At 48.6% G+C, this 26,333-nt stretch overlaps 2 long non-coding RNA genes across 2 annotated transcripts in view; both read left to right on the top strand.

Moving 5' to 3' along the window:
* The window catches only part of LOC114108643 (uncharacterized), a 63,083-nt gene that overhangs the window by 6,937 nt on the left and 29,813 nt on the right, over positions 1 to 26,333 (top strand). The gene's annotated exons all lie outside the window — the stretch shown is intronic.
* Positions 1,989 to 24,772, top strand: LOC121819274 (uncharacterized). Its single transcript, XR_009599872.1, has 2 exons — positions 1,989 to 20,045; positions 21,558 to 24,772. It is a non-coding gene; the product is annotated as an uncharacterized LOC121819274 (long non-coding RNA).

Raw genomic sequence — 26,333 nt, 5'->3', positions numbered from 1 at the left:
GGCCCTCTGCACTATGGGTGGCCCTCTAGATTGTGAGTGGTCCTCTTGACTCTGCGTGACCCACAGCAGTGCCTCTGAGGGTGGCCAGTGGATCTGGCCTGTTGTGTGTGGTTGGTGAGGCTCACTTCAGTTTTGGAAGTGACCGTGTGGGTTTTCAGATAAGGATTCTCAGAGCAGATTCATATGCTTGGACGCATTTCTACTTCCCCATTCCTCATTCTCCCTGTAATTGCACCGCTTGTGCAGAGAATTTGTCCCGTGGGTATGGGTTTCAGTCTCTAATGCTAAGGTATCAAAGCTAGTGTGTGTGTGTGTGTGTGTGTGTGTGAGTTGCTCAGTTGTGTCTGACTCTTTGCCACGCCATGGACTGTAGTCTGCCAGGCTCCTCTGTCAGTGGAATTCTCCAGGCAAGAATACTGAAGTGGGTTGCCATTATCTTCTCCAGGGGATCTTCCTGACCCAATGATCAAACCTGGTTCTCCTGCATTACAGTTCAGGTCAGTCCCTCAGTTGTGTCCGACTCCTTGAGACCCCGTGGACTGCAGCACCCCAGGCTTCCCTGCCTATCACCAACTCCCAGAGCTTGCTCAAACTCATGTCCGTTGAGTTGGTGATGCCGCCCAACCATCTCATCCTCTGTCTTCCCCTTTTTCTCCTACCTTCAATCTTTCTCAGCGTCAGGGTCTTTTCCAATGAGTCAGCTCTTTGAATCAGGTGGCCAAAGTGTTGGAACTTCAGCATCAGTCTTTCCAATGAATATTCAGGAATGATTTCCTTTACCATTGACTGGTTTGATCTTGCAGTCCAAGGGACTCTCAAGAATCTTCTCCAACACCAGTTTGAAAGCATCAATTTTTCGACGCTCAGCTTTCTTCATAGTCCAACTCTCACATCCATACGTGACTACTGGAAAAACCATACTGGAAAAACTTTGTATCGGCAAAGTAACGCCTCTGCTTTTTAACATGCTATCTAGGTTGGTCATAGCTTTTCTTCCAAGGAGCAAGGGTCTTTTAATTTCATGGCTGCAGTCACCATCTGCAGTGATTTTGGAGCCCCCCAATATAAAGTCTCTCACTGTTTCCATTATTTCTCCATCTCTTTGCCATGAAGTGATGGACTGGATGCCATGATTTTTGTTTTCTGAATGTTGAGTTTTAAGCCAATTTTTTCAGTCTCTTCTTTCACTTTCATTAAGAGGCCCTTTAGTTCTTTGCTTTCTGCCATAAGGGTGGTGTCATCTGCAGTATCTGAAGTTATTGATGTTTCTCCTGGTAATCTTGATTCCAGCTTGTACATCATCCAGCCTGGCATTTCACATGATGTATTCTGCATATAAGTTAAACAAGCAAAGTGGCGAATACAGCCTTGACGTACTCCTTTCCTGATTTGTAACCAGTCTGTTCTGTGTCCATTTCTAACTGCTGCTTCTTGACCTTCATACAGATTTCTCAGGAGGCAGGTAAGGTAGTCTGGTATTCCCATTTTTTTAAGAATTTTCTCCAGTTTGTGATAATCCACACAGTCAAATGCATAGTCAATCAAGCAGAAGTAGATGTTTTTCAGGAACTCTCTTGCTTTTTCGATGATCCCATTTGCAATCTGATCTCTAGCTCCTCGGCCTTTTCTAAATCCAGCTTGATCATCGGAAGTTCTTGGTTCACGTATTGTTGGAGCCTCACTTGGAGAATTTTGTGCATTATTTTGCTAACGTGTGAGGTGAGTGCAATTATGCAGTAATTTGAACATTCTTTGGCATTGTCTTTCTTTGGGATTAGAATGAAAACTGACCTTTTCCAGTCCTGTGGCCACTGCTGAGTTTCCCAAATTTGCTGGCGGATTGACTGCAGCACTTTCACAGCATCATCTTTTAGGATTTGAAATAGCTCAACTGGAATTCCATCACCTCCACTAGCTTTGTTCATAGTGATGCTTTCTAAGGCCCACTTGACTTCACATTCCAGGATGTCTGGCTCTAGGTGAGTGATGACACCGTTGTGATTATCTGGGTCATGAAGATCTTTTTGTACAGTTCTGCTGTGTATTCTTGCCACCTCTTCTTAATATCTTCTGCTTCTGTGAGGTCCAGACCATTTCTGGGTCCTTTATCGTGCCATTGCATATACAGGCATATTCTTTACCGTCTGAGCCACCAGGGATGCCTATCTGAAGCTAGAACAGTCCTTTATTCTCTAAGTTACATCACAGTCTCTTGCAAGCTTATACTGCCCCTACTGCACCCCCTCAATCTGGCTGCTGGGGAATTCAGATTCTTTCATTGTCGGGGATCCTTGTTGGTCCTGGGTCATCAAACAATCTTGGGGTCATGTGGTGCCAGAAGATGGGGGCAGGGGCAGTAGTCCAGTGAGAGAGGTGGTCGCCGCAGCTGCTGCTTCAGCACTGAAGGTGTGCCAGGGGTGAGGCCCCAGAGCTCCTCTGCATCCTGCTCCGCCGAATAGGAGCCCACATGACCTCTTCCGTGCCCACAGGCCCCCTCGTTGGAGGTGCACTACTTCTCCCACGGCCTGGCGTGAGCCCCTAAGCCTCCACAGCTGCCCTTGGCCATGTCTGATGGGAATGCTGTCTGCCTGATCTGTCCTGCCCAATGCCTGCTGCTGGACCACTTCTAACCTGGGCCTCTGTCTTGGCCTGGAGGGCCAGAAAGAGCGATGTTAACAGTGGAGGCGAAACACGACACAAGTGGGCTACCCATGGGAGTCACGTGATGTCCTCTGTGGCTTCTCAAACCCTCCAGAGCATGCCATCCTATGTGTAACCCCAGCCACATGTGGCTAGTGTGACTGAGGAGCTGAGTTAAATTATTTTTCACTTCATTTAAATTAATTTAAAAGTGAGTGTATGTAGCTGCATGTAGCTAATGGTTACCCTATTGGACGGCACAGATGGAGAGCTTGTTGTCCTAATCCGGGTTGAGGGTCGGGCCATCACCCTGAGAAAGGATGTGGCCTTGGGGTGAAGGTTCAGAATGGAGCACCTTGTCTACTGGGGTCCCCAGAAGAGTGTGTGCCTCTCCCAGGTAGAGATACCTTCCGCCAGGAGGGTGGGTCAGGCAGATGGAGATCCTGGACCTTGGTCCCCAGTGACCGTAAGCCTCAATGTCCCCACCTCTGGGGGATAAACCCCCAAGTGACTCTCAGGGCCTGAAGGTCCCCAGGTGAGGGGTCTGTCCAGGAGGATGCCAGGGCTGGGCGCCTGGCACCCGGAACATTTCTGCCAGGGGTGTTGATGGCTTTTTCGAGGTTCAGGGGCCTCAGCTGAGGAGCACACAGTCTGGCCATCTATGTTTGTGGTATCTGATCATGAATTTTCCTCTTAGCAGGCATCCTTAGTTTTGTTTGCGTAGAGCCATTTCAAGGACTAAGCAGATTGGCTTAAGGAAACCTCAAGTGTTCCTGTCGCTGGCCTCCTCCACATCCTCCAAATGCATCTTTTGACTTTTTTCCCCTCGCCATGCAACTTGTGGGACCTTAGGTCCCTGACCAGGATTGAACTTGAGCCCACAGCATGGAAAGTACTGAGTCTTAATCACTGGATGGCCAAGGAAGTCCCTCTTTTGACTTTTTAAGAGAGAAGCATTAAGCTGTGTCCAATTATCATTGATAAGAAACACACAAGCAGTGGGGAGATGAGCTGACCTCGGAAGACGGCAAACCTTGGCCCTTTGGCCTTGCAGCTTTCAGCACAGTACACGCTCACTCGGGCACAGGTGATGTCATTGCTCATGGGTGGGATTGTGGGTTGAGACAGGCTGCCATTCCTCCCCAAAAGCAACCCCAAGTTCCAACATTTTGCTTCTGGCAGTTCCCCCAAGCCCAGGGCCCTTCGCTTTTGTTTCTTGGACCATGTGTCAGCAGGGAGCACTGTGAGGAAGCTGCTACTGGAGATGAAATTCTGCTTAATCTGTGACTCACTGCCTGGTAAGTCATTCGCACCTCCTGGCCTGTTTCCTAATCCTTGAAATGGGAACACGGGAGCAATGGCCACAGAGGATTGTTTTGAGGATGAAAGATTCTTCATGAAAAATCCTTAGAAAAGTGCCACAAATAGTAAGCGTTCTATAGAATTAGCTGTTATTAGAACTGATGCCTTTTTGCCATTCACTGTTTTGTTTTGTTTTTTTAAATTGAGGCATAGATTATGAATATGTCATTTACTCCTGACTTTTCTCTGGGGCCCAGATCTCCACCCCTACAGTGGGAGTGGAAACACACTGCTTGTATGTTTCTTATCAATAATGACTGGACACAGATTGATGTTTCTCTCTTAAAAAGTCAAAAGACCTCCACCCCATACACTCCAACCTTGGCATTTGAAGAAGTCTGCAGGCTTTCCTCCAGGCCCAAGGGTCAGTGTGGCTTCCACCAGGAGACGGAGATTCAACTGTCCATCTTATCTTTTTTGTTTTAATTTTGATTTTATATTGGGCCATAGCTGATTAAGCCTGACGTGCTGCAGTTCATGGCGTCACAAATAGTCAGACACGACTTAGCAACTGAACAACAAATAGCTGATTAATGATGTTATTAGACATGACTGAAATGACTTAGCATGCATGCAGGTACAGCAAAGGGATTCGGTTATACATGTATATGCGTCTATTCTTTTTCAAATTATTTTCCCATTTAGGTTGTTACAGATTATTGAGCAGAGTTGCCTGTGCTGTACAGTAGGTCCTGGTTGGTTATCCATTTTAAATATAGAAGTGTGAGTATATCAGTATCCCTTGTATTCACTCATTATTTGACATGTGTTTCTTGAGACCCGGGGAGACCTATGGGATCAATGTTGCAGGGCAAATGTGGCTGTGAGGAGGGCCTCTGGAGGAGGGGCCTCCCGTGTGAAGAGTGGTCTCTCTGATGAGAAGACATTCGAGAGGAGATCTGAGAGTAGGGCTGTGTAGGTGGTGCTTGTTTCTCCTGTGCCGATCTGGCAGCTGGAGTGGAGCTCTGGCTGCCCCTTGCAGCCACGTGGCCAAGAGCCGGTCACTGGACCTCTCTGACCCTCCACACTCACGGGTGTTGGGACACACGGCGGCTGGTGCTCACACGTCCCCCCTGGAGTCATCGTCATCATGAAAACACGTCTCACTTCCCACTGGGTGTGCCCTGGGTTCAAAGGGCACTGCCCTCCACCCCCACAGTCCCTCTGCAAGAGACCCATATCTTAAAAAAATTTTTTATTTTGTATTGGGCCATAGTTGATTAACAGTGTTATTAGTTTCAGCTTTCCTAGTGGCTCAGACGGTAACACGTCTGCCTGCAATGCGGGAGACCCATGTTTGATTCCTGGGTTGGGAAGATTCCCTGGCGAAGGAAATGGCAATCCACTCCAGCACTCTTGCCTGGAAAATCCCATGGACGGAGGAGCCTGATAGGCTACAGTCTGTGGGGTTGCAGAGAGTCAGACACGACTAAGCGATTAGTTATTAGTTTCAGGCATACAGCAAAGTGATTGAGTTGTATATGCACATGTATCTATTTTCTTTTCAAATTCTCTTCCCATTTAGGTTACTACAGAATACTGATCTGTCCTTAAACCCCTTCTCTCCTTCCAGACATAGATTAATCCGAAGCCTCCTTTCTGGCATTCACACATTTTGGGCCTATCTCTGCCCCTGAACCTACTGTCATAGCCAGGATAGTAATTATGGTCATAATCCAACACATGCCTTAGCATCCGTTGGTGAATTATTTTGTCCCCCCAATTGCTGAATTGTAACACGAGCCCCAGCTTCTTTCACACCAGAGCCCTTCCAATGGCGGGGACATCACCACTTGTGTCCAAGCTCTTCCTGCTCCTAGTGGTTCCTGAAATGTGCAGCAGCCTTCACCCCACACCCCTTCATGGCACGGACTGCAGTTCTTGGACGTCCCTCTTCACAGAGGCCCCATACCCTGCCTGCTGGGCTGAAGGTTTAGGCCAACACGCTCATCCACTGGACCCACAATCAGCCACCACCCTGCCTCTTTGAGGGGATCTGTGTAAAGCCATATCTCTCTCATTTTGCATTTTTGATGGCAACTTGGTTTTGACTTTTTTAAACAGAAGTAAAATTTTACATTTTCCTTTGTTTGATCTTCTAGATTTGATCAGCATATCCTCTAGTTAAAATGTAAATCTTCTCCTCACCAGCTATCTCTTACACATGGTGGTATATATATGTTGATGCTGATTTCTCCGTTCGTCCCACTCTTTCCTTCCCCCGGTGTCCACAAGTTTGTTCTCTATATCTGTGTCTCCATTCCTTCCCTGCAAATAGGTTAATCAATACCATTCTTATTTTTTTTAGATTACAGGGAGCCCAGCCTGGTGCTCTGTGACAACCTAGAGGGGTAGGGGAGGGAGGCTCAAGAGGGAGGCAATATGTGTATAATTATGGCTGATCTGCCTTGTTATATGGCAGAAACCAACATTTTTTCCCCCAATTAAAAAAAAATTTTTTTTAATATAAAGCTCCATATCATTGGCCAGTTGGAGGGGTATCCATTTTATAAATTGAGTGGAAGATCTTTTGACTCAGTGGAGACCTAGAGCAGAGACCTGTGGCACTCCACTAGTGATTGTCTGCGAGGCTACCAGCGTCTAACACTCTGGGGCACTTCAGTAAACACAAACAACTCACCTTGCAACGCAAGTTTCAGTGATGTGGATGAAAGGATGTGTGGTGTGATGCCATCAGGTGTGTGATGTGATCTTATAGACAGGTAGGGGGTGTAGCAATAATTTAGACACTCAGCCAGACTTCTGATGGGAGATGGGTAGCCACCCTCTTTCTCTCCTGTTCTATTCTTTCTTTCCCCCATCCTCAGGCATGAGAAGCTTTTGGGAAGGCTAGCTAACTCTTGGGTAGCTGTTAATTAGATACTGGGGCTTCCCGGTGGCGCTCGTGGTAAAGAATCCACCTGCCAAAGCAGGAGATGCAAGAGATGCAGGTTTGATCCCTGGGTCGGAAAAGCCCCTGGAGGAGGAAATGGCAACCCACTCCAGCACTCTTGCCTGGGAAAGCCCATGGACAGAGGAGCCTGGCAGGCTACAGTCAACGGGATCACAAAGAATTGGGCATGACTGAGCAGAAAATTAAATACTAGCAGTAAGTTACTTTAAACTTCTAGAACATTTGAACTCTTGCTTGTCGGTGATCCCAGTTTCAGTTGTTTTCCATAGATATCCTCAGAGTTTGTGGGCTGGATGCATTTGATCCGCTGAGCCCAGTCTGACAGACGGGAAACTCTGTGTGCGCGGTCCCTTTAAAGTCCCAGAAGTGCCTGCTCAGGGTGAAGGTCTGCGGAGGGAGAGGTGAGGCGCGGAGTGAGTGCAGACTGCCGCCCAGCAGCACTAGGGGTGACTGCAAACCCCAGCTTCCCCCGGGAAAGCGAGCCTCCCGGCTCCGCCTGCTGGCCCTGTGCTCACCAGCTGAGCCCGCAACAGGAAGTCACTAGAGAGGGGATTTTATTTTCCAAGGGCACATCCAGATGGAAGCCTTTCAGGACCATTCAAGTGCCTTGTTTCCAAATGAAGACAGCTCTTTTGTAACCCCTTCTGGAGCAACTCTCCTGTGCGCAGGGAGTCTCGCTGGGCGCTCTGTGGCTGGTGAGTGGTAGGGGGCATCCTCCATCACGGGCACCCAGAGGCTGGCTCCTGGAAAGGGGTCCTTAGGGGGCACTGACTTTCAGCTGGTGCTTCTCAGCATCTCTTGAGATTTCCACATGTGTCCAACTCTTTGCGACCCCGTCAGGCTCCTCTGTCCATGGGATTTCTCAGGCAAGAGTACTGGAGTGGGTTGCCATTCCCTTTTCCAGGGGATCTTCCTGACCCAGGGATTGAACCATGTGTCTCTTGCATTGGCAGGCAGATTCTTTACCACTGAGTCACCAGAGAAGCCCCTGAGATGACCATATAGAATGTCTCTTTTAATCTACAAATGCAGGAAATAGGGAATAGGGTTTCCAGCTTTAATTTATTTGAAGAAGCTTCAAAAATAAAACTGTAGTAAAAAGCATTCAGTGGAAAGCACATTCCCACCATGGTCTCTGATCCGGTTCCCTCTGACGCCCCCTCCATCACCCTATTCTTAGTTTCTTATGTATCTGCCAAGACTTTCTTTATGCAAATATCAGCGCGTAGTTGAATGAGTCTTTTTCTTTTCTTTCCTATTTTCCGCAAAAACTATCACAGTCATTTTTGACAGTGAAACCACTTTGTGTGTGGAGGGGATCGGCTTGTGGGCGCCAAGTTCAGTGGTCCCGAGGTTAGGGTGCTCAGATCTCAGGGTCCAAGGGCGACTGGCCCAGCGTCCCTTTCTCCTGGTGTCCTGCCAGGAGGGCCGTGGGCTTGTCCAGGCGTCCAGGTGACAGACAGACAGGCCCTCACAGTCTAGGAGTCATGTGTACATGGGCCCCGGTCCCCAGTGAAGCCCCAAGAGGCCGAGGGGTGAGTCGCCATCATCCGGAGCAGGCGGTTCTAAGACACATTCCCAGGGCTGCATCTGCACCCCCAAGGTGATGGTTCGGAAAGCGGCTGAGGGCCAGGAAGGAGAGACTCGACTCTGACAGGCGGTGCTTCCTGAGGGTCACAGGCCCCCAAAGTAAATTTGACACCAAGTTGTATTTACAAAGCAGACAGATGAGGAAATGGAGACTGCAGGTTCAAAAGAATTATCTCAGAATTCTTCTGAGCAAGTGTCCCTGCCTATTGAAAGTCACTGAGTTTTCGGTGGTGAAAGCGTTTCAAGCCGCCTTGGCTGGCTTCAGCGAGCACCTTCTCTGGGCCGTCGTCACTCCCCAGCCACCTCTTAAGGATCGTCCCCAGTCCTCGGAGAGGAAGCAGCAGCTGAACCACACGGCTAACAAGCGGAGGAGCCAGAGTCCCAGGCCAGCTGGTCCCCAGGCCACGCCGGCTCCTCAGTGGACAGCTGAGGTCTCTGAGCTTTCCTAGATTTTACCCTCAGAGCACCCGGGAACGCAGGAGGCAGAAGGCAGCACAAAGGCCCGGGCTGGGTGTCAGCTTCGACAAGAGATGACGGCCCGGCCCTCCTATCCAACCCTGTGCTTTTTAGACCCTGGGCTGGCCAGGGAGGCTGGGCTTCGAAGCCCTTCCTCCTGAGCACCTTGGAAATCAGCAGCAGGATTTTGAGCTGGATGGAATTCTGAGCTTTTTAATTTGACTCCATCTCAGCGCAGACGTTGACTCTGATGGAAGAGGAAGCAAACATCAGGTGCTTCTTAAGAAGGGAACTTCTTCGGGGGGAATAAGTTTGAGGGAGGAGACAGGCAGAGTCAATGACGATGAAAGTGAGTAGGGGTCCAGCTCTGAGAGTCACCGCCGGGGCCCCTGGGTGTGTTCGGGTGGGGCTGTGGCACCCCCATATTCACCTGTTGAAGCCCCACCCCGAGTAACTCAGGAGGGGGCCTTATTAGGAAGCAGCATCGGATGCAGCCAGTGGAGATGAGGCCCTCCTGGAGCCGGGTGGGCCCCTAGTCCATGATGGCTGGTGTCCTCACAGGAAGGGGGCCTCTGGGACAGGGGCTGAGAGAGGGTGTCATGTGAAGGTGACTGAGGGCCACCAGGAGCGAGGAGGGTGGCTCAAAGCGGAGCCCTGGAGACTTCAGAGGAAGCCTGGCCCTGGAACACCTTGATCGCGGACTTGTAGCCCTCGCAACTGTGAGATGATACGATTCTGCGGCTTGATTCCCCTGGTTTCCTTTGAGGCGTTTGGTGATGGCAGGTCTAGGAAATGAGTAGAAAACGGTGGACGTCCTCAAAGATGCTGCAGGAGGCGCCTCTGAGCAGGTCTCCACCCGCACCCAGCTCTGGGTGGATTAACCCTCAAGAAGCATCTGCCAGCAGTCTGTGAGCGAATGACTGATGCAGGCACTCAGGTCTTATTTAAGCACATAAGATGTTTTCACTTTCCCTGAACTGCCGAAAGGCAACTGCTCAAAAATGGAGTGTGGTCTTTACATTTGCTCAAAGAAAAATTTACAAAGGGAAGACAAGGAAAAGCATGCTTCATCTTTTCAAGTGATGGGTTCCGATGCTCCATCCCGGAAGTAGGCAATGGAGCGTGTCCCCATACAGGGGGCTGTTTCGGTCAGTCACCCCCAAGGGCCCTAGCCTGAGCCACAGGCTCCATGTAAGCAGGGAACCTCCCACGAGAACAATCGGAACTTTCACGGTCATTGTTGTTTTCCAGCTTCTTTCCCTTCCGCCCATGCTCACACTCATCACTCCACATTCGCAGAGTGGGGCAGGGGTTCCCTAGGGGCTGGGAAGTCACATTTTCTGGGGGGACTTTTTCCACATTTCCTGGTTATTGAACACGGGTGCCTGTGAGCCTAACATAAACATGGGTTTGACAAGCAGTTCAGAAAAACAGGAACCATCAATTCATGAGAATTTAAAGAAAAAAATAGTTTAAAGAACCGAGAAGTTGCCACATTATAGTGAAAGAAAGTCAGGTTTGGGAAATGACAAAAGTGAGCAATTTTCACCTCGAAAAGCTGGTGGAATCAGTTACACAAGATGTAACCACACACAAACACGGGCATTTCTTATCATATAAGCGCATTTACAGTCAAGAAGCTTCTTTCAGAGTATTTCATGGAAAGTTATTTTAGTAGCAAGGGGAGCCTTCAGCAATGAGTAGTCGTCAAGTGAAACCTTGAGTTCAAAGTCAGTAGACAGAGGAGCCCAGACTCAGAACAGAAGGCGACTGGCAGGGTGGGTGCCCACGTGCACAGCCCCGCCTCGGGCTGTGTGCTCCCTTGTGACCAGGCAGTGGGTACACCAGCTGCTGGGGCCCCCTGCTTGCCAGAAGGGCCAGATTTTACATTTTACATTTTTAAATGGTTCTTTTATTATGAAACTGAGGGCATGATTTAAAACAAAGCAAAAACCGCATGTAAAAAAAAAATACCCGTGGGATGTAAATGGCTTATTACTTTAAGGTGATATCTGGAGAAAACATAAAAGCTCCAGGTGAAGGTGGTCTGAGGATGGAGGCACGGTACGAGCGTCCCAGGGCGGAAAAGGAGCTCTGCTGGGACCACAGCACCTGGGCGCCTGTCACGTCGCCAGGTGCAGGCTTTAGAAACAGGTTGGGAAGACAGTGATGTCCGCCTGTATTCTTACTGCTGGAGCTTTCTGTTGTTGCCATCACATGTGCTTTCTTCCAGTCTTTCTCCCTCGTATGTATTTAGTATTTACATAAGTAATCTGTAAAATAATCTTTAAAATTTAGACCAGTACACTTCATGGAGCACCGTTTTTTTAAAAAAAATTATTTATTTTTTAATTGAAGGATAATTGCTTGACAGGGTTGTGTTGGCTTCTACCAAACAACAGTGAATCAACCATGGATTTGCCCGAGTCCCCTCCTACCTGAGATCCCTCCTCCCTCCCTCCCTGTCCCCCCCCCCCAGGTTGCTACAGAGCCCTGGTTTGAGTCCCCTGAGTCATGCGGCAAATTCCCGTTGGCCATCTATTTCACATCTGGCCACGTGTGTTTGCATGCTACCCTCTCCATGCAGAGCACTCTGGCCTTCATTTCTGTGTTCAGCTTGCCTTGCAGTCATGCACAACTTGCCCCTCTTCAGAAGAGTCTGCATTTAGGGATGTCTTTAGAATTTGCCCTCTCTGCTGAAGAGTTTCATGGCATAAATCTTAAAAGATGTAGCTATACTTTAAAAAAAAAACAGTGAAGGAGTAAACCCAGCCTCCAGAAATACTGATTTTTAAAAACAAATGTATAAACTGCAGATTATTCTGGGAGGGTTGATTTAAAGGAGAAGTTGGTTTAAAGGATGTTACCTCAATTATTCTTTTAAAAATTGTCTACTCGTATTCTTTTCCTATTTTCCCCCTTCCTTCCTTCTTCCTTCCCTCCTCTCTTTCTTTCTCTCCTTCATTTCTCCCCCTCCTTTCCTCCCTCCCTCCCTCCCTTCCTTCCTAGTTTTCTTTTTTGTTGTTGTTCTGTAAGAGCTCTTCAACTATTCTGAATTTTAAACCTTTGACATATATACCCTGCAGATATTTTTTCCCCAGTTTGTTGCCTGACATTTTACTTTGTTTCTTGTGTCTTATTCCGTTTATAGAAACATTTAATTTTATATAGTCCGATCTGTTTTTATTTCCCTGACCCCCAGGTTTTAGCTTGCTTAGAAAATCTGTTCCCGCCTCTAGATTACAAAAGTATTCTCACATATTTTTTCTGATGTTTTATAATTTTATTTTTGAGCTTTAAAATTCCAAGTCCATGGGGATTTATTTTTGTTTATGGTTTGAAGTTGGGGGGAATGTCTGATGAGTCTTTAAATGGCCAGCATTTTTTTCCCAGTGTCATTTTTGAAGCAGTTCACTCTTTCCCCCTGAAAATATATTGTACATTTATACATTTTAGGTTGGAGGAGATGGAGGGCGTGGCATAAATGATTCTGGGTGGAAGGTGGGGTTGAGGGCTTTGACACAACACCTCTGCCTTTCAAACATCCTGTGACCTCAGGGCTGAGGGACGCTGGGAGCTTTTAGAGAATGTGAAATAGAAACGGGAAGGGTCAGGGGCAGGTAAATGGGGATACACAGACAGTGAGCACGGTCAGGGAGACGGAAGAGCCTCAGCAGAGGAGAGGAGAGAAGACATCAGGAGAGGGCTAAGGGTAGCTTGGAATAAACAGGTCCTGTGGGCAGCCAGTTCATAGCACACAGATACTCAGCGGATGCAGGTGGGGCTGGGCCAGGTACTGAGGAGACTCACGGGTGCTGGGAGAATTCGGCTTGGATGAATGTCTTCACATGGAAAAAATCTGACCTAAACCTGCAAAAGCAGACATGCTATCCAGGGAGGAAAAAAGCCTGAGTTTTCTGGAGCCAAAAACAAACAGATCAGTGAAGATAACCTCAAGATCAGGTAGGAAAACAGTCTTTAAGAAAGAGCCTGACCTCGCCATGTGGAGGTGGAATCAAGCCAGATGATTGGAGGGGCTGCCAGGTCTGCTAAGGGCTCGAGGCGGGTGGAAATCTGTGCCAGGCATCCAGAGGGCCAGTCTGAGAGCCTCCTTTCAAAGAAGGCTTCCTGAGAGGCTGTGACGTCTGTCTTCCCACCGTGAAGACTTAGGTGAGACTGTCAAGTCCCCAGCATCCGTGGCAGACGGCCCAACCTCAGAGGTATGGGCTCTATGGTACAGGTCCCTGTGACTGGAAGGTCGGCGCTTGGTTTAATGCCCTGCTGTCACCATCTTGAAATTCTTCAATGTGTTTAAACAAGGGACCCTGCAGATCCCCTGGGCCCACTGTGTTCTGCATCCAGGCCTGAAGGTGGGGAACAGGTCCTGCCACCATCCCATGTCTTCCTGCACACACTGCTCCAGGGAGCCACTGCCCGAAGGAAGGTGGGGCCATCGAGAGGCAAAAAGACTGGTCCTGGGTGACTTGGCCTCTCCACGGCTTCTTCATGTAACAGCAGATCCTGATTTATGAAACGTGGGTTGAGAGCAGCTGACGGAAATGAAGGGGAAGAGTGTATGTGTAGGGGGGAGTTTGTGGTGAAATTCTGCCCCCTTGAAAGTACCTCCATTCCTGTGAGTCCCTGCAGCTGGGCTGTGTTCTCTGCATTGCAAGGACCCACAGAAAGGGGAGCCTGCCAGCAGGAGGCCCGGGTGCTCCACTGAATGGAAGGTGCAGCCGTCCGCGCGTCTTCTAAACTGGGTCCCTTCTAGAACTCAGAGGCTGGGGAGTGGGCAGCTGCTGTCTAGCACAGGGAGCCCAGCGTGGTGCTCTGCAGTGACCTAGAGGGGTGGGACAGGTGGTGAGTGGGAGGGAGGCTCAGGAGGAAGGGGACAGATGCATACTTATGTCTGATTCATGCTGTTGTACAGCAGAAATCCCCACAACATTGTAAACCAATTATCCTTGAATTAAAAGCAAATAAAAATAACAATGTTTTACAAAAGAGGCCAGAGGCCTGAGGGATTATGTCTCTGTCCTGATCAAAGCCATCCTCCAGGGGGTGGAGCTGTTGGACTATATTCCAACTGACCCATCTCTGGGGAGCCCTGAAGACTAGAGCAGCATTTCCTGGTGAGGATTCTCTCAGTGCCCAGCTGTGTCCTGCAGCCTGTGGCCTCCCTTCTTCAGCACCCGGGAGTGAGGTAGCACCGGAGGGGTGTTTCTGGACATCAGGCTCAGGCACCCTCCAACTGGGGGAAACTTGTTGTCAAGCTATAAAGGAAACACAGGGCTTCCCTGGTGGCTCAGACAGTAAGAATCTGCCTGCAATGAGAGAGACCCGAGATCGATCCCTAGGTGAGGAAGATCCCCTGGAGGAGGAAATGGCACCCCACTCCAGTATTCTTGCCTGGAGAATCCCATGGACAGAGGAGCCTGGTGTGTGGACCCCAGACAGTCCATGGGGTCACAAAGAGTCAGACACGGCTGAGAGACTAACATACATATATACACAAAAGGGTCTGATGACAGCCTGCATTCCTGCCCCAGTTCTCCTAAACCCAGGACTCTGAGACGAGTTCTCCTTCTGGATTCCAAAGATCAAGTTCGGACCACTGAGTGCCCACTGAACTCAGCCCACTGCAGGGTTCTTGGAAGCTGGTAGCTCAAACAATCTGATCGCTGCTGAAATGAAGCACGCAGGGCTTCTGACTGCAGTTGCCAGCCCTAGGAAGCAGAGGCTTCAAAAAAAACCCTTCTTCTCTGCTGCTTTCATGCTCAGGCCAGTTGTAGGTCAAGTTGCTCATTATGTAGCCATGTAAGTGAGGGTGTAGACCATAATAATGGCTACGCTCCCCAAAGAGCCTACACCCAAGGGTAGAGTGGGAAAATTTGAGTTAATTCAAGATTTTTTATAAACTACAGAACTTCTCAGAGCCTTTGGCCATGCTTTGTGAATACCTGAAACAGCGTAAAATAAGCAGTTGGTGGTAGAAGATGGGGGAACCCTCTTCTCATTGATTTCTTGGAGTATTTTTATAGAACCAGAGTTCCAGTGAATGCAATTTGGGATACACAGTACAATGTTATAGAAGGTTAGATGGAATATTTTAGTATGGGCTGAAAGGTGAAGTTTGGGTTGAAACTTAAAAATGGGAAAAGATCCTTAAATGGGAGGGGTGGATTTCCCTGGTGGTTCAGACGGTAAAGAATCCACTTGCAATGCAGGATACTCAGGTTTGATCCCTGGTTTGGGAAGATCCCCTGCAGAAGGGAATGGCTACCCACTCCAGTATTCTTGCCTGGAGAATTCCATGGACAGGGGAGCCTGGCAGGCTACAGTCCATGGGGTCGCAAAGATTTGGACGCAACTTCACTTAATGGAAGGAGTGGCGTGGTCAGAGGCAAGCACAGCCTGTAGAGTGGGCTGGTGGGGATGAGCCTGGGTGTTTTGTTAGAACCTCGATTGCCTGGTCACTGTGTAGGGCCTTTAACCTGCAGAATGTGTGTGCACGTGTGCAGTACTTAACAGTTTTGTAAAACCTGGGACAGGATGCTGACGCTTAGAAAAACAATGACTTTTCGGGAAGCACTGAAGACCTGCTGGTCTTCCCTGGTGGCTCAGATCGTAAAGCGTCTGCCTACAGTGTGGGAGACCCGGTTTCCATCCCTGGGTTGGGAAGATCTCCTGGAGAAGGAAATGGCAACCCACTGCAGTACTCTTGCCTGGAAAGTCCCATGGATGGAGGAGCCTGGTGGTCCATGGGGTCACAAAGAGTCAGACACGACTGAACGACTTCACTTTCACTTCTCAAAGACCTACGGGAGACTTGGAGCCCACTTGGAAGGCACTCGTCACGGAAGCCTGGTGCGTATGGCCAGGAAGGAGGGACCTGGCCCATGGCAGGGTGGCAGATGGATACATGAGAGCCGTAATCAAGACAGAAGCAGCAACTGGGAGAACTGGCTGAGTTGTGAAACTCCAGGTCGCCCACGCCACCCTTCACATTTGAGAACTCAGAGCAGATGGTAACACCTGGGCCAGTCTGTACAGATGGGCGAGGAAGATAGCTGCCACCACGTGAGGGGTGGGCATGGGGTGGAAGTCATTTCTCTAGCCCAAGATTACAGAGGGACTCCCCATTTCCCTCGGGTGCAGAGCTGAGCAGCACCAGTGGGAACACCTGTGTGTCAGGGATGCGGCGTGGCGGTGTGCCCTGCCAGCCCCTGAGGCGTAGCCAGCTCCTTCGGCCAACTGTCTGCACAGAAACTTCGTGATGACCAGAGAAGTTGGAGGCATAGACAGGCCATTTCTTGATGGACGGCTAAGCACTGCCAGGCGGTAACTGTGGTCCCAGACATGTATTTCTTAAGTTATATTCCAATTGCATCTGGCTTTTTAAAGTATAGGAGTTGGACTTCCCTGGTGGTCCAGTGGTTAAGAATTCACCTGCCAGTGCAGGGAACAGGGCTTTAATCCTTGGTCCAGGAAGACTCCTCATGCTGGCAGGCAACTAAGCCCGTGTGCCACAACTACTGAGTGCACGCCCCAGAGCCGGGAAGGCACGGCTACTGAAGCCTGTGCGCCCAAGGGCCCACGCTCCGTAACAAGAGAAGCCACTGTGGTGAGAAGCCCGTGCCAGCTAGAGAGAACGCATGTGCAGCAGCGAAGAGCTAGTGCAGATAAAGAAATAATTATTAACAGAGAAAAAGAAGCAACAGCCAGCCCACAGCGGTGGCCACTGCCTTAAAAAAAAAAAAAAAAAAAAACAGCACAAAAAAGCAGAGGAATTTCTTGTTATTTGGAACCAGCAAAATCTGCTCTCCTCTGAGCTGCCTGTCTTGGAATCTCACAAATTTGCACGCTGTTCTTAATAAAGGACTAAGTAGATAATTCAAACAAGCCCTGTGGGTTAGAAGTCACAGGTTCTGGGGTTGAGTACTGAGACATTCAGGAGACAAAGATTGAGCAACAGCATCTCCTAGAACCACACCATGTCTGGATCAAATGCTGCACCTTCAGACTCTCTCCCAGAGAAATTCACCCGACCTCTGCTCTCGGTTTGTTCCCATCCAGGCACATATATGCGCGAGAGCGCTCTCACGTGTGGTATGCAGACACTGGGACCATGATATTTTAATCCGTCCTTAATTAAGGCATATAACCAGGACATACTGATGGAAGGTTTTCAGTACTTAGAAGGGCAGATATGATAGTCATCGTACATTATAAAGAGCACCAAAATATACTATGCGCAATGAGGAAGTGGGCTTCCCAGGTGGCACCGTGGTAAAGAATCCACCTACCTATGCAGGAGACGTGGATTTGATCCCTGGGTTGGGAAGGAACCCTGGAGAAGGAAATGGCAACCCAATCCAATATTCTTGCCTGGAAAATTCCATGGATAGAGAAGCCTGGTGAGCTACAGTCCATGGGGTCCCAAAAGAGTTGGACACGATTGAGCCCGCACGCACACACACACACACACACATGCACACACACACACACACACACAATGAGGAAGTACTGAGATCTGAATGAAGTGAAAACCCACAGATATTTTATTTAAGCACCATAGGTTCTGATGAGGACGCAACCATTCACTAGAAAAGAATTCTGGTGGAAATGACAGTGAGGGATATAAAGCTACCCTGAAGGGGGATTTGGACCACGGGAGTGAATGACTTACGCTGGGACCGTGGTGTCTGCCAAGGAGGTGGGGTCTGGACCAGACCGTGGGAGGCAGGTAGCCTGGGATGGACAGCGGTGAGAACAGAAGGCTGTCCAGGCGCAGGTGCCAGCTGGTGCGAGATCACAGCAGTGGGCGAGTCCAGACTGTGCTTGCGATGAGTCCAGGGTGTCATCTGGCTGGTGAAAGAGTGAACAGAGGTAGAGGGGGAACTCAGCAGGAACAGGAGTGTGTCCAGATCAGACCTGCTGCGACATGAATATGCAAATGAGCATGACCCCTCACCCCCAAACCCTCAGGACATCCATTCTGCCAAGGTTAAGACTGCTTAGAACAGGGCTGAAACCCCTTCTGGGGCACTCCTCTCAGAGCCCTGGAGAACCACAGTGGAAAGCGCTCTTGCCACCGAGCTGTGGCTCAGCCAGGCCCCCACCAAGCTCACTCCACCTGGCAGTTTCTAAACTCTCTCCCATGGAAGTTGTCACTCCGTTAACCATCCAGAAAAAGCGTGGTGGGCCCCAAAAGCCCACCGTGCCTGAGATGAGTGCTGTGATGAGCCTTCCCAGAAGAGCTTGAAAACTGAACCTGAAGCAGCCCAAACCGTGCCTTGCAACTCGCCAGGTTTGTTTGAATTATTCACTTAGTCCTTTATGAACGGCCTCAGTGCGCAAATTTGCGAGATTCTAGGACAAGCAGTTCAGTGAACAGTGGATTTTGCCGTTTCCAAATAGCACGAAAAAGCCCTGATTTTTAAGAGCTGGATCCCTTTAAGAATACTCTTTATTAGTCACGTGGAGCATGAAGATGACTCCAAATTGTGTATTTGGCCTCTCTTTTCCCTACCATCTTAGAGCTGTCACAGTGCTCAACTTGGACTCAGCTGCTTCTCCCATGACTGTCCCTCACTGACTCCAGCAGGGTGGGCTTCATCTGTGTGATTCCGTGTTGCCCATGTGGCGGTCTTGGCTCCACACCATAGTCCTTGTTATTTAGGCATCCACTGGGAGGACAAGACTAAGTTTTATGAAGTCACAGTTCGCAAATTGGCTGAGACTATGTGGGATGAGGGTCCTCTGAGCACTTGCAGGCTGGTGTGGCCTCTGTTGTTCCTGGTGGCCCAGGAGATACAAACGCTGGACACCTTGCCACTGTCTGTAAGGAAGTAGAAAAACCAAAGTGATTTCGAAATGTGTAGTTGCTTTGCTGGGGCTGCCATAACAAAACATCTTAGACTGAATGGCTTAAACAACAGAAAGGTATCTGCTCTCAGCTCTGGGGGCCAGAGGTCCATGATCAAGCTGCTGGCAGGTTTGGTTTCTTCTGAGGCCTTTCTCCTTGGCCACCTTCTAGCTGTGTCCTCACACGGCCCCGCCTCTGCTCACGCATACCTGATGACTCTCTGCGTGTCTCCTCTCCCCCTTTTTTAAAACTTACTTTTGCCTGCCTTTTGCAGTGCCTCTCTCGCACTGGGTCTTCGCTGGGTCCTCTTTGCAAAGGTTTTCTCTAACTGCCATGAGAAGAGGCTACTCTTCATTTGCGGTGCACAGGTTTCTCTTTGTGGTGGCCTCTCTTGCACAGGCTCTAGGCTGGAGGGTTTTAGTAGGTGCAGCATGCCGGCTTTATAGTTGCGGCTCGCAGACTCTAGAGTGTGGGCTCAGAAGTTGTGGCATACGGGCCTAGTTGCCCCTAGGCATGTGGAACCTTCCAGGAGCAGGGATTGAACCCGTGTCTCCTGCATTGGCAGGCCGATTCTGATCTACTGTGCCACCAAGGAGATCCCCCTTCTTCCTATGACAGTCATCTTGGGTTAGGGCTCACCCATATGACCTCATTTTGCTTAATTCAACTCTTTAAAGACCCTACCTCCAAATGCACTCTTATTCTGTGGGATTGAGTGGGGGTTAGAATCCCCACTCAATCCCCATGTAGATTTTAGGGAAATATAATTCAGCCCATTTTTGGATGAAGCATTTAAAAGACTCAAATCCATGCCAATGGATGAATTGTGCAGCCAGTGGCTGGATGAAATGTTTGGCTAGTTGACATAATTTCTCTTAATTACAAAGACAAAGTACGTTCACCTTTGCATTCTTCATTCTGGCTTCCATGCTTTAAATTCAGAATTTTGCTAGCTAGAGTGTCAAATCTTTGAGCAAACAGTATACTTTTATCTCGACATATTCTGAGCCATGTTGTTGTTGCAGTTCAGTTACTAGGTTGAGCCTATCTTGCAACCCCATAGACTGCAGCCCGCCAGGCTCCTCTGTCCATGGGATTTTCCAAGCAAGAATACTGGAGTGGGTTGCCATTCCTTTCTCCAGGGACCCAGCGATCAAACCCAGGTCTCTTGCATATCCTCTGTTGCAGGTGGATTCTTTACCGCTGAGCCACCAGGTAAGCTATATTTTGATCCATGGACAACTGCAAATAGGTAGGATGTGATTTTCATGCTCATAGGAGCACAGAGGCTCCTGATCTTTAGGACAGGACCCTTTATTCCTGTGCTAAGGGGTCACACCACCTGCCAAATGGCTTGACCTAGTTGGTCCCCCTGGCAGAGAACAACTCTAGGGGTCAGGCAGACCGATGACCAGATCAGCTCTACCCCCTGAGACCTGCTGACTCCCCCTCTCAGACTTGAACCTCCTGCCCCAGGCAAGTTTCTCCCTTCACAGAGAGGCTTCCACCTGGTCTGCCTTCCACTATTCTTCTCCATGCATGTTTCAAGTTCAAATTGTATAGACTCCTCCTCCGAAGCAGGAGGTTGGAGGTTGGAGGAGGTTAGCTATCTTTGGTGATTTTCTGCCCTAGATTTTTGGGTTTTCTTTCTTTTACTTGGCAATTTTTGATATTAATTTCTCCCACATGTTCTAGTCACCTAGGAAGTCACTAAGGTGATGACCAGATGGAGTCGAGGAATGCCTGAGTGAGTAACTTAGGTCTCTCTCTCAGACTTTGAATCTGTTTAATGGTGGCACTAGTGGTGAAGAATCCGCCTGCCAGTGCAGGAGACGTAAGAGATGCGGGTTCGATCCCCGGGTTGGGAAGATTCCCTGGAGGAGGAAATGGCAACCCACTCCAGTGTTCTTGCCTGGGAAATCCCATGGACAGAGGAGCTGGGCGGGCTACAGTCCACGGGGTCACAGAGCCAGACATGGCTGAGCACAGCACAGCATACTCTCACGTGCAATTCATGCGGGACTTCCCTGGCGGTCTAGAGGCTAAGACTCTGTGCCTCCACTGCAGGGGGCACAGGCTTGATACTTTGTTAGGGAACTAAGATCTTGGGAGCTGCAGAGTGTGGCCAGAAAATAGGAAAAAAAAATACAATCCACTTGACCTTCTTTTGGCAGCTTTGGGTCTTTTATCACTGGATTCCCACAGACAAAGGCTTGAATTTTGAGCCCACCACATACTAGTTAGTATGTTAGTAAGTTAGGTTAACTCAATTTGTATTCCCAACTCCCAACATGCTCATCCATAAGATGGAGGTAAATGACTTATTTCTGTTTTAAATTTTTTAAACTTTTTATTTTCTATTGGGGGCACAGCCAATCGACAATGTTGTGATAGTTTCAGGTGAACAGGGAAAGGATTCAACCATACATATATTAAGACATGTGTCCGTTCTCCTCCATATGCCCCTCCCATCCAGGTTGCCATATAATATTGAGCAGAGTTCTATGTGCTATACATGGAACTCTTGGTTATCACGTAGGTCCTTGGTGGTTATCCATTTTAAATATAGCACTGTAATACCTATTTCTGAGGCTGCTGTCAGTGTTCAATGTAAATCTCTTAACACAGAGTTCGATACTGAGTAGGTACTTGGAGAATGTCAGCTACATTGTAATATTTACTCTCACTTTGCTGTGACATCTCACCAAGTTATTATTCATTCCCTAGACTCATCTCAAGCTTCAAGAGGACCCAGTGACCATCTCATATCACCCCATCTATACCTCTCTACTCTGTAACACCTCCTCCCATGAACAGATGCCAAGGCCATCTTCTAATGGCTAGTAAAGTGGGGTCTTCATTAAGCCAGGCTGTTCACTGGAAAGTCTGGCAACTTCTGATCCATTCCAGCCCCTTGCACAGAGCACTGCAGCCTGCCTGTTCGCTGGGCTCTCTCATGGCCCTTCAAGACAATGCAAGACCCAACTGAAGACGGGTGGATGCACTTCTCTTCTCCTGCACCTCGTCCCCTGAAGCAACCAGCCCTCTTCCTACCTCTCCCAGCTCATCTCTCCTCTGTTCCTCTTTGATTCACCCTCCAAGTCCTCTTTCCCCTTCACCCCATCTCTGGGCCTCGATCCTCTTCCTTAGTCAGCTGGTAGTGGCATCTTTGGTTTGCTCCAATTTTTATCTCTTCTTCACCCTTGAAACCTTTAAACCTATCAGTGCTCACTGTCCATACCACCAGAAGTCATCTTCCTTGGAAGGGACGATGATGCAGATTTTATAGAACCTAACTGAAAATTTGATGTCTTCAATGATAAAGTTCTTTCAGGAAATCATTGATGTTAGATTCTGAAACATCTTTCCTGTCTCAAAGAATGAAGTCCCATGTATGTGATGGGGTTCAATCTTCCTCTGTAGGATCAATAGCAACAATGTCCCAAAGGATCTGAGTGATCTCCCAGCTATATCTGAGCTATTTGGTGGTTTCAAACTTTGGCCCCAGATTACCCTGACCAAATGAGTTCGCGTGAGTCCCTGAAAAGGTGTTTCCCACCTAGGGTACAGGTTATTGGCCGGATCCAGGATGGACTGTTACAGTTTGGACCTCAGACACACTTATTCTAGGAAGGCAGGTCCCAGGGAGGCTCGCTGGGAATCCAGGAGCTTGTTTATCCTCCCTGGGGGGACTCAGAATAGAGCATCTGTTATTCAGTTGCTAAGTCATCTCTGACTCTCTGCGATCCCATGGACTGCAGCACGCCAGCCTTCCCTGTCTTTCATCATCTGCTGGAGTTTGCTCAAACTCATGTCCCTTGAGTTGGTGATGCCATCCAACTGTCTCATCCTCTGGCATCCCCTTCTCCTCCTGGCTTCAATCTTTCCCAGCATCAGGGTCTTTTCCAATGAGTTGGCCCTTCATATCAGGTGGCCGAAGTATTAGAATTTCAGCTTCAGCATCCGTCTTTTCAAGGAATATTCAGGGGGCATCTGACAGTCCCCTAACTGAACACCAGGATGCTATGTTCCTTTATTTTTTTGGCCATGCTCGGAAGCATGTGGGATCTTAGTTCCGACTGCGGATCAAACCGGGAGCCTTGCATTGAAGCTCAGAGTCTTAAGCAATGAACCACCAGGGAAGTCCCTACATGCCTTACAAGTTTACGTCAAGACCCATCTATGGTCCCTGCGGGATGCAGGGCCCCTCATCTCTTCCCCGCATCAGACTACAGCTGTAGAGTGGCAAACTCAGAGCTCCTCAGGGAAGAAGGCAGGGAAGGAAGATGACAAATGTCTACTGCAGAGGGCAAAAGGAACTCGCATTCTCAGATTCCATCCAGGGGGAAAGAAGGGACATGGATCCCTGCATGCTAGGACACTGGGGGGTGTCCTGAGCCAAGATCAACTTTCCCTCCCAGATACCAGCTATTTTCACTGACAGAGCTGGTGATGAACATGGTTTTCTTACGTGGAAACAATGAGATCCTTGATGTCACATCCAGAATTAATCAGATGTGTCCACACCGACCAGGGAAAGGAAGGCCATTCTTGAGTAAATGGTGTCCAGAAGTTGAACAGAATTCGTACATCTGGTTGTTTTGTTTCCCCTTAGAGGAATAGTGTGTGGTGATTAAAAAAAAAAACGCCTTGGGGCTCCCCTCGTGGTCCAGTGGCTAAGACTACAAGCTCCCAATATAGGAAGCCATGCCTGGTTAGGAAACTAGATCCCACATGCTGCAACAAAAGATTCCACATGTCAAAACTTAGACCCAGTGAGTGTGTGCTACGTCGCTTCAGTTGTGTCCAATTCTTTGTGACTCTATGGACTGCAGCCCGCCAGGCTTCTCTGTTCACAGGACTCTCCAGGCAAGAATATCCACTGCAGCCACATAAATAAACAAAAATAAAATATACAATATATATATATATTTGAAAAATGCTTTGATTTCTAGCTTTTCCAGAATCTTGGGCAGTTAATTTCTTCTAAGTCTTATTTTTACCACCTCTAATAGAGACAGCGCTCATCACATGGTTCCCATCTAAGGCAGGGATCACGCTCAACTCAGTGACTGGTAGGGATTCATGGACAGCCTGGGAGGATTCCACCTGTGCAATTACAGCTCTCCTCAACCTGGCCTTGTGCCCAGCACCTGCCGTGGAAGCAGAAACAGCCGCTAAGTTTGCTCAGAATCCCTTGCAAGGCCCGGTGGGCTTGGTTGTGCCTGACATTCGCTGGGTCTCACCGTGAGGGCTGAAAGGCATCGCTCTCAACGTGGATCAGCTTTAAACTGAGTCACCAGTCACTAGAGGACTTCTTTACTACTTGGGGCTTTCCGAGAAGTGTCTGTGCTTGGGTAGTTTTTGTCTTATAAAAGTTTCCCACCTGCAGTGGAGTTTATAATTACTTCAGAGCTTTTTATAAATGAACTAGATTTCCTTTGCACTCAGGATAATTTACAGAGTCATCAGTCACTTCAGTGCAGCTGGGAGCTTCACACCAACCCTGCAAACGCACCCTTGAAAGTGAAACTGCATGTAAGTGGGAGCCAGGAAGCATGCCTTTGAGGGAAGCAGAAATGACTGTCCAGCAAATGCTTGCTCCTGTGTATCTGCTGATAGAAACCCTTGACATTTTTAAGAAAAAAAAAAAAATTCTAAATCATTCACCAAGATTTATGTGAATCTCGTACATGAAACAATAAGGATTACAACTTAAAAAAGAATCATTCTGGTCTAAAGCTTGTATTAAAATATCCTTAAATGATTTATTTAGCTGTAAAAGTGCTGGAAGGCATGCCTTTCTGCCTTCCTGCATATCCCGCCCCACCCCCCATTTTACCAACACTGTTTCTGCTTGGTAATTTTTTTGGTGAGCATGGATGACACCTTAAACTACCTGAGTTTAACTACAAATAAAACCGCACATTACGCAAACAAAATGACTGCACTTCCCAATTTCGAGTGACTTGAATGTGAACTGGACGTTCGCCTTCATAAACCCCAGGAGACTCAGGGCTCTAGAAGGAGTCAGAACACACACGCAGTTGTCTCCTGCCTGGGATTCAGTGTCGTTCCTGGCAGGTGCCTTTCAACGGGTTCATTTCTGTTAGAAGTTTGCTCTTAGCCCCGGGGCTTTTTTCCTGCCGCTGCACCTAATTCATTACTTTATAGTCGAGATTGCCCTTCGGAAAGGAGAATCCTGTCTCCAAATTGCATCTGGGCATTTTAAAGTAAATAGGATGCAAATACTTAGCTGGCCTTGTACGTAGGAGAACTTCAGAGTGAATAATGAATATGTAAGACTGAACGGGGGTGGGGTGCGGTGGGCGGGGAGGTCATTTGCATAATGGTGTTTGCGGCGGGGTGAAACTGAAACCCCGGCTGTGTGGGTGGGGCCCTGTTTCCTTACGTCAGCGCCGTCGCCCACGACCGCCCCCACCGACACATGATGCCCCGTGGCAGCCCCCTGGCAGAGGGGTGGTGGGGCGTGGGACACGGGGGGAGGGGGGACCACAAAGTGTGAAACCAGAATCAACACCTGGAGCTGGGCGGGCTTTGGGCTTCTCGGTCTCACTCCTGAAGAAACATACATCATCTTTTTCTCCTGATGCTTGTGTGACCCTCTTTCAAGTGGGGGCTCATCCTGTGTGATAGGGCAAGTCTTTAAAAACAGGGATAAGTCATTTTTTAAAAGGATTTCTTCTGCTGCTTCTCTTCCTCCTTTTCCTTCTCCTTCTTTTTTTCCCTGCCCTGAGAGCCAGTGTCTGAGTTGACTTGAGTTTTTCAGAGTCCAGTAACAAAGGTCAGGGTTGACCGGGGCCTGCTATTTCCTAGAGAACAGTTCAACCCTTAGGGTGCTATAAACATAGCTCCCTACGTTAACCCAGCATCTCTCACCCACTTGGTGTGTACCCCGAAGTACTGAAAAGCAGTTTGGGCTCGTAGTAGTTTGAAAACTATATGACCTTGTATTTTCTGTTGTGTTTGGCTAGCTAATGTCTCCAAGCAGTGGGGTAAGTTTGGGAGGGGGTTGGGGGGAAATAACACCAGAATGTTTTTTCATACAGCTCAGATTTGCGCTCAGTACTAGGCTTTCTGCTGTAAAAGATATACTTCTTATAGGAGTTGTGAAAATAAGAGCCTTTTGTAGCGATGTTTCTTTCTGCTCTGTCTTCAGCCAGCAGTTGGCTTGCACCCTTGCTGGTCGATGGTGGGAGACGTTTTCCTGGAGGAGTGGTCCCACCCTGGAGGCCTCGTGTCTCCCAGGATGTTCTCAGGGCCTCTGAAATCCACTTGCATGTCAGCCATTGTAAATAACTAATGGCTCTGGCACTTATGTGTTCTATGACACTGAGGCTTTTTTTAAAATGTATTGATATATTATACAAATTCTCTTATATGCCTAGTTAAAATCATATCATTAAAAAAGAATTGTTGATGTCCAGTTGCTAAGTTGTGTCTGACTTTGCAACCCCATGGACCGTATAGCCCGCCAGGCTC

This window comes from Ovis aries, chromosome 3, assembly GCF_016772045.2.
Source record: "Ovis aries strain OAR_USU_Benz2616 breed Rambouillet chromosome 3, ARS-UI_Ramb_v3.0, whole genome shotgun sequence".
Taxonomy (NCBI): Eukaryota; Metazoa; Chordata; class Mammalia; order Artiodactyla; family Bovidae; genus Ovis; species Ovis aries.
The sequence above is the reverse complement of the archived record's forward strand: the minus strand, read 5'-3'. Positions and strand labels throughout refer to the sequence as shown.